The 12505-nt window shown below is 41.9% G+C and overlaps 1 protein-coding gene across 1 annotated transcript in view; it reads right to left on the bottom strand.

Moving 5' to 3' along the window:
- The window catches only part of PPFIA3 (PTPRF interacting protein alpha 3), a 404830-nt gene that overhangs the window by 360527 nt on the left and 31798 nt on the right, over positions 1 to 12505 (bottom strand). The gene's annotated exons all lie outside the window — the stretch shown is intronic.

The raw sequence follows: 12505 nt of genomic DNA, 5'->3' as shown, positions 1-12505 counted from the left end.
AAAAGCGTTTGATAATCTTAATTGGACATTCTTAATAACACAATTGGAAATGATGAAATTTGGAGGAAGATTCTTAAATATGATCAAAAGGATATATAACACCCACACAGCAAAAATATTGATTAATGGAGAGACAACAGAACAATTTGATATAAAGAAAGGAGTGAGGCAAGGATGCCCCCTATCCCCCATATTGTTCATATTAACATTGGAAATATTATTGGAAGAAATTAGGGAAGATAAAGAAATAACGGGATTAAGGATAAAGAACCAGGAATACAAACTGCAAGCATTTGCGGATGATATAGTACTCATCCTAGAACAACCATTACAATCAGGATCCAAATTATTGACAAAAATAGAACAATATGGGGAAGTAGTGGGCCTGAAAATCAATAAACAAAGAACAAAAATGTTAACGAAGAACCTCACCAAAAACCAAAGGAAAGAATTGGAAAATATACTAGGAATACAAATAGTAAAGAAAGTGAAATACCTAGGGATCTGGCTTACCAATAGAATATCAACACTCAAAGAAGATAATTATAATAAATTGGCCAAACAAATAGAAAAAGATTTAAAATTTTGGACTAAATTACAGCTATAATTTCTAGGTAAAATAGCCTCCGTTAAAATGAATATTCTGCCAAGGATGCTGTATTTATTCCAGGTGATACCAATACATCCAGGAAAAACTTACTTCAAAGATTTTGATAAGATGATATTAAAATATATCTGGCAGGGGAAAAAGGCAAGAATCAAACTAAAACACCTACAGGACAAATGAGAAAGAGGAGGAATGGGGCTTCCAGATTGGCAAATTTACCACAAAGCATCATCACTAACATGGATTAAAGAGTGGATCGAACTCAAAAACAAACGCATATTAACATTAGAAGGCGTTGATCTGGAGAAAGGATGGCATGCATATCTATGGGAAGAAAAACCTACAAAACATGAACAATTCCGAAGACATATTGTGAGAGACACATTGCTAAAGATTTGGACTGAAATTAGGAAGAACCACTACGAGAGAATCCCACGGTGGATTTCAACAATGGAAGCACAAATATACCCAAATACAACGGATATAAATAAAATGAAAACATATCAAGAACTCCTAAATGATGAAGGAAAATTAAAAACAAGAGAAGAATTAAAAGAACAAGGTGTGGAAATTGACTGGTGGCCATACCTATGATTAAAATCCAGATACAAAACGGACATGGAGAATTATGGAATTCAAAAAGAACTAAATGAACTGGATAAAATACTACTGGGCCCAAATGAGAAATTAATAACCAAAATGTACAATTTTTTACTTACTTACTTACTTACTTACTTACTTACTTACTTACTTACTTACTTACTTATTTATTTATTATTTATTTATTTTTAAAATTTATATGCCGCCCTTCTCCCGTAGGACTCGGGGCGGCTCACACAGTAAAAACCACAACAATAAAATACTAAAAACCAATCCAAATTTAAAAACCCCAAAGTTAAAATCCTCATAGTTGGTCAGGGAATTTGCTGAAAAAGCCATGTCTTCAGGCCAGCGCAGAAAGTGCGGAGATCGGGAGCCGTCCGGAGCTCGGTGGGTAACCCATTCCAGAGGGTTGGTGCGGCCACAGAGAACGCCCTCATCCTGGGGGTCGCCAGCCGACATCATCTGGCCGATGGCACCCGGCGGAAGGCAGCTCTATGAGAACGCACTGGGCGGTGGGAGGCCGGTAGGAGGTGGTCCTGCAAGTACCTCGGGCCCATCCCATAAAGGGCTTTATAGGAAAGTACCAGCACCTTGAAGCGGATCCGGAAGGCCACCAGCAGCCAGTGCAGCTCGCGCAGGAGAGGTGTTGCACGGGAGTAACAGGAAGCTCCTGTAACAACCCGCGTGGCTGCATTCTGGACCAGCTGGAGCCTCCAGGTGCACCCCAAGGGCGTTGCAGTAATCCAACCAAGAGATGATGAGAGCTTGAGTGACTGTGCGGAGGGCATCCCTGTCTAGGAAAGGCCGCAACTGGCGCACTAGGCGAACCTGTGCAAAAGCCCCCCTTGTCACAGCCATTAGATGATCCACCAAGGACAGCCGTGAATCAAGGAGGACGCCAAGATTGCGAGCCCTTTCAGAGGGAGTAAGCAACTCCCCTCCCATCAAAAGTGACGGGGTGACTAGATCAGGAGATGCTGGGATCCACAGCCACTCGGTCTTGGAAGGGTTGAGTCTGAGCCTGTTTCTACCCATCCAGACCCGTACCGCCTCCAGACACTTAGACATCACGGAAAGGGCATCCCTGGGTTGATCCGGGGTGGAGATGTACAATTGGGTATCTGATGATACCTGATGATACCTCACCCCGAAACTATGAATGATCTCACCCAGCGGCTTCATATAGATGTTAAACAGCAGGGGGGAGAGAACCGACCCCTGTGGTACCCCACAAGTGAGGGGTCTCAGAGAGGATCTCTGACCCCCCGCCCAAACAAACTGTGTATGGCCCGAGAGGTAGGAGGAGAACCACTGTAAAACAGTGCCCCCCACTCCCAACCCCCGGAGCCGTTGCAGTAGGATACCATGGTATCGGCGGCCCTGCCCGAGCTGCTCAACGTAATAGCCAGGGTGGCGGTGGATACCCCCAGACTTATGGTCATGGGGGATTTCAACCTGTCATCTGTCAGAGGCAGCCTGGGAGTTCATGGCTTCCATGGCGGCCATGGACCTGACCCAGTTAGTTCAAGGCCCTACTCACACGGAGGGGGGGACACTCTGGACCTGATTTTTGTCTCTGGTCAGTGGTTGAATGATCTAGAAACAGGGGATATAGTCATCAAGCCCTTGTCATGGTCAGATCATTCATTCCTTTGACTAGACTTTTGAGCCGCTACCCTCCGCCGCAGGGAGACAGAACCGACTAGGTGGTTCGGTCCCAGGCGCCTGATGGATCAGGATAGGTTCCTGACGGAGCTTGGGCCATTCCCTGAGGCTCTGGCTCACGACTCGACTGAAGAACTGGTGGCCGCCTGGGATAGGGCAGCTGCTGGAGCTTTGGACTGCGTCATGCCTTTGCGACCTCTGACCCGGTGCCGATCCCAATTGGCTCTCTGGTTTTCTGAGGAGCTGAGGGAGATGAAGCACCAGAAAAGACGCCTGGAGAGCGATTGGAGGGCCAGCCGTTCCGAATCTGACCGAACACTGGTGAGGTCTCATATTAAGATCTACCTAGTGGCGATAAGAGCGGCAAAATCTAATTATTTTTCCGCTCTTATTGCGTCTGCAGATAACCGCCCAGCCACCCTGTTTAGGGTGACCCACTCCCTACTTCATTTGGGAGCGTGGGAAGACCCCTTGCAAGGTAGGGCTGAGGATTTTGTGCAATACCTGCATGACAAAATCGCTCAGATTCGGGAAGGCTTGGACACCAACTGGGTAGGTTCAGATGGGATGATGAGAGTGTTATCTGGGAGGAGTTTGACCTTGTGACTCCCGAGGACGTGGACGGGATTCTGGGTAGACTTAGCACTGCCACATGTTTATTGGACCCGTGTCCCTCCTGGTTGGTGCTGGCCTCCCGGGCGGTTACACGAGGCTGGCTCCAGGTGATTATTAACGCTTCTTTGAGTGAGGGTTTCTTCCCCTTCGCCTTGAAAGAGGCCGTGGTGAGGCCCCTCCTCAAGAAGCCTTCCCTGGACCCGGCTGTTTTAGCGAACTATCGTCCAGTCTCCAACCTTCGCTTTGTGGTGAAGGTTGTTTTTTTATTGAAAAAGTTTTAAAACAAACACAATTTCCCCACAACCCTCCCCCCCAACCCCCCCAACCCCTCCCCGACTTCCCAGAGCAGATCACAAGGTATTTCTATTGACTTTTAACAATAAACTAAATTGCTTAACCAATCATTAAACTAACACCCCCTAAAAAAAAAATTCTTAACCCCCCATATATAAAATCCTACTTCTTAGACATAAAACTTCTAATATCACTTATATAGCGCTTAGACAGATAAAAGAAATCATTCATAAGCTATTTGATATTTTTTGGTCTGATACTTATTTTGTATATAATCAATCCATCTTCTCCAGTCCTGTATATACCTTTCTTATGGTTGATCCTTCAAATATGCTGAAATTTTAGCCATTTCAGCTAAGTTAGTTACTTTCAATATCCAGTCATCAATAGTAGGCAAAAAGTCCTTCTTCCAATGTTGTGCTACCAACAATCTTGCTGCTGTTATCAAGTTCAAAATCAGTTTAGTCTCTGCAACTGTACAGTCCGTGGTTATACCCAATAAGAACAACTGTGGAGTAAATTTCAATCTCTTTTTAAGAATATTCTGCATCACCCACCAAATCTTTATCCAAAATGCTTTGATTTTTCTACAAGTCCACCATATATGATAATAAGTTGCATCATCACAGTCACATCTCCAACATTTAGCTTGCACATTGGGATACATACATGATAATTTTTTGGGATCTAAGTGCCATCTATAAAACATTTTATAAAAGTTTTCTCTTAAATTTTGTGCTTGTGTAAATTTCACATTTCTAATCCAAATCTTTTCCCAAGTCTCCATCATTACTGGTTCTTGAAAGTTTTGTGCCCATTTAATCATACAGTCTTTAACCAGTTCCGTCTCAGAGTCTATTTCCAATAAAGCATTATACAACCTTTTAATATGCATTTGTTTTTGATCTCTAATTTGTTTTACCAAATTCTCCTCATTTTGCACAAAGCCAGTTTTTTGATCTTCCTTCCATCTAGCTTGAAGTTGACCATACTGAAACCATGTATAAATTATACCTTCTTCTCTCAATGTATCTAAAGATTTCAAATACATTAACCCCCTTTCCATAATAAGAAGCTCTTTATAAGTAATCACCTCCTGTTTTTGTTCTATACTTATATTTTCTATTGCATGTCTAGGATTTGCCCATACAGGTATCTTATAATTTAACTTATATTGATATTTTTTCCAAACCCTCAACAAAGCATTTCTAAGTATATGAGCCTTAAATACTTTATCCACTTTTTTGTCATATAACAAATAGGCATGCCATCCATATAACAAATCATAACCTTCTAGATTCAAAATTCTCCCCTCAGTTAAATTAAACCAATCACTAATTTGTGATAAGACCGCTGCTTCATAATATAGTCTTAAATTAGGCATTTTAAGACCCCCTCTTTCACGTATATCTTGTATAATTTTCAGTTTAATTCTGGGTTTTTTCCCAGCCCAAATGAAAGTATTAACACCTTTCTGCCATTCTCTCAAATTTTCATCTTTGCATCCCGTTTGTGGTACAGGTGGATGCGAGCGACGTGGCTGTCGGAGCTGTGTTATTACAGGCCAATAGCCAGGGACATTTGCAGCCGTGTGCGTATACCTCAAAGAAATTCACCCCAACAGAGAGGGGCTGGGCCATTTGGGAAAAAGAGGCTTTCGCTGTACGGTGGGCGCTTTTAAGCTGGCGTCACTTCCTGGAGGGGGCACGTACGCCTTTTGAGGTCTGGACAGACCACAAAAACCTGATGGCTCTGCAAACCCCGAGGCGGCTGTTGCCTAAACAGGTCCGTTGGGCACAATACTTCCATCGCTTTAACTTCGTGTTGAAATATGTACCCACGGGGAAGAATTTCTTGGCTGATGCACTATCCAGACTCCCACAGTTCAATAGTAAACGAGACAATGTCATACAGCCCATCATACTAGGAGGTATACAGGGGGGAAGGGTGGCAACCGGTATAGACACACAACAGAACTGGGAGGAGCTGTTACGGGAGGCATTATCCAGAGATAAGTGGATACACGATAACAAACACATACTCACACACAGAGACGGGATAGAGTGGAAAGGGGATAAAATGTATATCCCCCCTGAACTGCGATCGGCGGTTCTACATAGATGTCATGACGTGAAGGCTTCCGGCCATTTTGGGTTTCTAAAAACCCTTCACCTAACACGACGCCAGTTTTGGTGGCCGCATATGCGAAAAGATGTAGAAACGTATGTTGCTGGCTGTGTTGTTTGTGCAAAGTCCAAACCCCGGCCTGGCAAACCCCTTGGCCTGTTACAGCCAGTTGCCACCCCTGATAAACCCTGGGACGAAATCGCAATGGACTTCGTGGTGGATCTTCCGGAGAGCAACGGCCACACAGTTATTTGGACGGTCATAGACCTGTTTTCCAAACAGGCCCATTTCATCCCTTGTAGTGGCCTACCGTCGGCACGGAAGCTGGCAAAACTGTTTATTCTACATATATATCGAATACATATTTTTAACTATCATCTTTGTCTTATGTGAGTTAACTTTAAATCCTGATACTTTCCCGTATTGATCAATTATATCCAATATATATGGAGCCGACTCTATAGGATGGGATAAGGTAACAACCAAGTCATCTGCAAATGCTCTTAGTCTATAATCTTGTTGTCTAATTACAATACCCTTCAATTTTTCTGAGTCACGTATCTTATTCAATAGTACTTCCAAAGTCAAAATAAACAATAATGGGGACAGAGGACACCCCTGCCTTGTTCCTTTCTCAATTCTAAAAACCTCTGTTAAACCTCCATTGACTATAATTTGTGCTGTTTGCTGCTGGTATATCACTCTAATTGATTGTATAAAATATTCCCCAAAGTGCATTTTCTCTATTATTTTAAACAAAAATTGCCAGTTCAAGCGATCAAATGGTGAAGGTTGTTGAGAGTGTGGTGGCGCAACAACTCCCCCAGTACCTGGATGAAGCTGTCTATCTAGATCCATACCAGTCAGGCTTCAGGCCGGGGTACAGCACGGAAACGGCATTGGTCGCATTGGTTGATGATCTCTGGAGGGCTCGGGACAGGGCTTGTTCCTCTGTCCTGGTCCTATTAGATCTCTCAGCGGCTTTTGATACCATCGACCATGGTATCATGTTGCGCCGGTTGGAGGGGTTAGGAGTGGGGGGCACCATTTTGCGGTGGTTCTCCTCTGTCCTCTCTGACCGCACACAGTCTGTGTTGGCAGGGGGACAGAGGTCAACCCCGAGGCGCCTTGTTTGTGGGGTGCCGCAAGGGTCAGTCCTCTCGCCCCTCCTGTTCAACATTTATGTGAAGCCTCTGGGTGAGATCATCCGTGGTTTTGGGGTGAAGTTCCATCAGTACACTGATGATACTCAGCTGTACATCTCCACCCTGGACCACCCCAATGATGCCCTTGATGTAATGTCCCGGTGCCTGGAGGCCATGCGGATCTGGATGGGGAGAAACAAGCTCAGACTCAACCCCTCCAAGACCGAGTGGCTGTGGTTTCCGGCGTCCCGGTATAGCCAACTGGTTCCATCGCTGACTATTGGGGGTGAGATCTTGGCCCCCTCAGAGAGGGCTCGCGACTTAGGTGTCCTCCTGGATGCACGGCTGTCTCTAGAAGATCATGTAATGGCTGTGGCCAGGGGGGCTTTTTATCAGGTTCGCCTGATTCACCAGTTGCGTCCCTTTCTGGATTGGGACTCCTTACGCACGGTCACTCATGCCCTCGTCACTTCCCGTCTGGACTACTGTAATGCTCTCTACATGGGGCTCCCCTTGAAGAGCACTCGGAGGCTTCAACTGGTCCAGAATGCGGCCACGTGGGTGATTATGGGAGCGACATGGCGCACCCATGTAACACTTCTCCTGCGCGAGCTGCACTGGCTCCCGGTGGCCTTCTGGGTGCGATTCAAGGTGTTGGTTACCATCTTTAAAGCGCTCCGTGGCTTAGGATCTGGGTACTTACGAGATTGCCTTCTGCTACCGATAGCCTCCCACCGACCAATACGCTCCCACAGAGAGGGACTCCTCAGGGTGCCGTCGGTCAAACAATGTCGACTGGTGACCCCCAGGGGGAAAGCCTTCTCTGTGGGGGCACCTGCCCTCTGGAATAAATTGCCCCTGGAGATACGGATGATCCCTGACCTACGCGCCTTTCGCCGTGCCCTCAAGACGTTATTGTTCCAATAAGCTGGGCTGGCCTAAACATGAATTTTAATGGTTGTCTTAGTTTTTTTTAATAATATTGGGGCCAAATTATTTAATATATTTTAAATTGTTTTTAAATTTTATGTATATGTGTGTTTTATTGCTGGCTGTGCACCGCCCTGAGTCCCTCGGGAGAAGGGCGGTATAAAAATTTAAATAATAAATAAATAAATATAAGCCACTGAGAGGTCAAGTAGCACCAGAATGGAGGAACAACCCCCATCCCGGGCCCACCAGAGATCATTCACCAGGGCGACCAATGCCATTTCCGTGCTGTGGCCGCGCCTGAAACCCGATTGGTACGGGTCTAGGTAATCCGTTTCCTCCAGGAATTGTGGAAGTTGGTAGGCCACCATGGCTTCAACATCCTTCGCTACAAAGGGAAGGTTGGAGATGGGACGAAAATTGTTTAAGGAGGCCGGATCCAGCGTTGGCTTCTTGAAGAGGGGACGAACCACCGCCTCCTTAAGTACGGCGGGGAAGACCCCATCCCTCAAAGATATAAATTAGAAAAGGAAATAGTAAAAGAGAATATGATCACATGGGCGAAGAACTTTGGATATAGTATTGAACTAAGCAAATGGGAAAAACTATGGAAAGTTAATAGTAAATTGACATTATCAGTATCATATAAAGAAAATGCTTATAAGATGTTTTACAGATGGCATCTTCCCCCAGCACGGATTTCAAAAATGTTTCCCAACACTTCCCCACTTTGCTGGAAATGCAAAATACAAAAAGGGACATACTACCACATGTGGTGGTTATGCCCAAAAGCAAAACAATTTTGGAATAAAATTAAAATCCAACTGGAAGAAATAACAGCACAAAAAATACCATTAAAACCGGAAACATATTTATTGGGTATACTCACAAATAGCTACGAAAAAGAAACAATATATTTGATTACACATATTCTGACCGCAGCAAGAATCAACTTTGCACAAAATTGGAAATCGGAAGAAATCCCAACACAAGATAAAATAATATCGAAAGTAATAGAATGTGCCGAGATGGACAAACTCACTAAAGAAATCCAAGAAAAAGAAGAATCTGAATACTATCTGGTTTGGCAAAAGTGGTATCAATGGCTAGAGAAAAGGAAAACCAAATAAAAAGATGATCCTAAAAGATTTGAACCAAGCCGTGTACCAAGGAAATACAATAGAGTTACAACAAAACTTCAAAAAATATCGTTATATAAGGTGAGATGTGGGAATATATATTGAGAAATACAATTTACCGATGTATTTTCTTAAGAAATAAGATATTATGTTTAAATGTTGTATAGGTTGTGTATTGTTTTATTTTGTACTTGTTTGTGTTCTTTTTTTTTTCTGTGTATGTTTTTAATTCAATAAAAAAAATTTTAAAAAAAGAATGAATTGTTAAACTTTAAAGAATAAAAGAGAACAAATATGAATAAATAGCAATAATTAGAAACACACATACAAACATACAATGCATTTTCTTTGAACAGAGTATTTGGCCGGTTCACAAATTTAAATAGTGTTTAGTCATTTCAATTAAATTTACAATTTCTATATTTCCTTTTTGCCATATTTATTCCTCATCTATTTTTTTAAAAAACCAATATTACCCTTCATCCTCATCTCTAATCTTAATCAAATTCAACTTTTCCCTTCTATTCTATATTATACCCCTTCCCATTGTCATCTATTTTTATATCCATCCTCACATTGGTTAATTATGTAATATTACAGTTGTTTAATACAAATTCAACATTTTTATATAAATCAATTAGTTATATAACTATCTTTTTTGTATATTAATCAATATGAACATGAATATTCCAATTATTTCCATGCAATCCAATTTCTTACAAATCAATTAATTATATTTACCAATAATAATAAACCAAATAATTTCCCCCATATAGTCCTCCAAACCACAACTTAACCATTTCTGCTTTCAACACAATATACAATTAATAGTATCTCAATTATTACAATTCTCTAGTTAAATAGAGCTTTTTTTCTTTTGTGTTTTAAAATCTTGAACTCTCCTCTTTTGCCCTAAATTTCCCATTGTTTGCACCTACCTTTTTTGGTGAGGAAAAAGAAAAGAAATCTGCCTCTGCCTAATTTTCCAACGTTGCAACAAACAGCCAACAGCCTGCTTTATTTTCAGTTTCATTTTCAGCTTGATTTGCACAAGGAGAAAAAAACATCTGCTCCAGCAATTTAGCTCTTTGCAGCAAGCAGCAGAGCCCTGCGCAAAACAGCTGAGAGCAAATCAACTGAGAGTCGGGAGGCCGATCTAATCAACGGGCTAATTAGCCTATGCTGAAGCTGAAAGGAGTTGTTTTTTCTTGCTGTTTGCTTGCAAGGAGGTAACTGCTGCGAGGCACAGGCCAAAGGATGGGGGCCACCCTCCTTGCCACTTAGCACCCCCCTGCCACCCCCCTTGCCTCTTACCGCCCCCCTAAGACATCCCCCCCAGGGGGCGGTACTGCCCACTTTGGGAACCACTGGTCTACTCATTTGTTTTCTTTTAACACTGATCAGTTTTAGGGCGGCCCTTTGAAGCCCCATGGCAAGAGTTTAAACAGTTTTTTCCCCTCTAGCCAATCAGCTGGGACTCAGGAGGCAGCAATAGATTGGGGGTGGGGCCAAATAAAAGGTAAGAATAACGCGGGGGGGGCAGAACCGGTTTGGTGATGTCATATCATCACCGCTACCGGCTTGGCGGAACTGGGCGGTACCGGGAGGAACCCACCACTGATATACATGTACCAATCTATCTCAATTCCCTGTTGTTCCAATTCTCATTTCTCTTTCAGTTCCCCCTTATCTGTTAATAACTCATTATATCTGACAATATTTCCAGAATTAAAGACATTTGGGTGTATTAAAGCTTTCGTTATTGATAACCATGTTGGTATTTTCACATAAAATTTATCTCTAACCTTCTCCCATACCAATAATAATGCATTTCTTATATAATGTCTATGAAAGTATGTATGTATCTTACTTCTACCATGCCATAAAAAGGCATGCCATCCCAGTTGTAAATCATGCCCTTCCAGTGTTAACAACCTTGTATTTCTTAATTCAATCCATTCTTTCAACCATGTCAATGCTGCTGCTTGATAATATAATTCCCAATTTGGTAAACCAAATCCCCCTCGTAATCTCGTGTCTTGCAACATTCTTAAACTTATTCTTACTTTTTTCCTTTGCCATATAAATTTACTCATGATCTTATTAAGATATTGAAAGTAAGTCTTTTCAATTTTTATTGGCACAGTTTGAAATAAAAATAATAGTCTTGGTAATATATTCATCTTTATCAATGCAATCTGACCCATAAGTGATAGTTGAAGATTCTTCCATTTTTCCAAGTCTTTTTCAATTTGTTGCTTTAACTTGTAGTAGTTTTCTTCTTTTATTGTTGCACATTTTGAAGTTAAGTATACTCCCAAGTATTTCACTTTTTTCACCACTTGTATGTCTAAATTTTCTTTTATCTCTCTATTTTGTTTTTCTGTTGTATTCTTCACCAAAATTTTTGTTTTGTCTTTGTTTATTTTCAAACCAGATACTTTTCCATAACCTTCTATCTGTTCTAGTAATTTAGGGCCTGTTATTTGCGGTTCCTCTATAATAAAAACCAAGTCATCGGCAAACGCTTGTAGTTTATATTCCTTTTTTTTGACTTTCATTCCTTTTATCTCATCGCTCCATCTAATGTTCCTGTTTAAACCTTCTAGAGTCAAAATAAACAATAATGGTGATAAAGGGCATCCTTGCCTGGTGCCCTTCATTATATTAATCTTTCCTGTCATTTCTCCATTCATCATTATCTTGGCAAATTGTCTGTCATATATTGTTTTTATAGTATTTATGAATCTCTCCCAAAATCCATTCTCTGTAATTGCTTTATCATAAACTGCCAGTTTATTTATTTATTTATTTATTTATCATATTTGTATACCGCCCTACTCCCGAAGGACTCAGGGCGGTGAACAGCCAAAATAAAATACAGAGACATACAAAAGTTAAAAAACTATTAAAAACAGATTAAATAATTTAGGCTCAAAAAACAAATTAAAAACATCCAATTTATCTAAAAAACATTTAAAACCCAATTTAAAAGCCAATTTAAAAGGGAGAGTTAGGCCAGACCAGCCTGTTGGAATAAAAACGTTTTTAGGGCGCGGCGGAAGATGCGTAAGTCTTGGATCCTCCGTATCTCCGGGGGGAGCTCGTTCCAGATGGCAGAGAAGGCTCTCCCCCGGGGGCCGCCAGTCGACATTGTTTGGCCGACGGCACCCTGAGGAGCCCCTCTCTATGGGAGCGAACTGGTCGGTGAGAGGCTACTGGTGGCAGAAGGCAGTCTCGTAAGTACCCTGGTCCTGAGCCATGGAGCGCTCTAAAGGTGGTAACCAAAACCTTGAAGCGCACCCGGAAGAATAATAATAATAATAATAATAATAATAATAATAATTTTTTTATTTCTATACCGCCCTTCTCCCGAAGGA

The sequence above is a fragment of the Pituophis catenifer genome, unplaced genomic scaffold, assembly GCF_029215685.1.
Source record: "Pituophis catenifer annectens isolate HBS135680 unplaced genomic scaffold, rPitCat1.0.hap2 SCAF_5, whole genome shotgun sequence".
In the NCBI taxonomy this organism is placed as follows: Eukaryota; Metazoa; Chordata; class Lepidosauria; order Squamata; family Colubridae; genus Pituophis; species Pituophis catenifer.
Note: the sequence above shows the minus strand (reverse complement) of the source record. Positions and strands in the feature narration are given on the sequence as shown.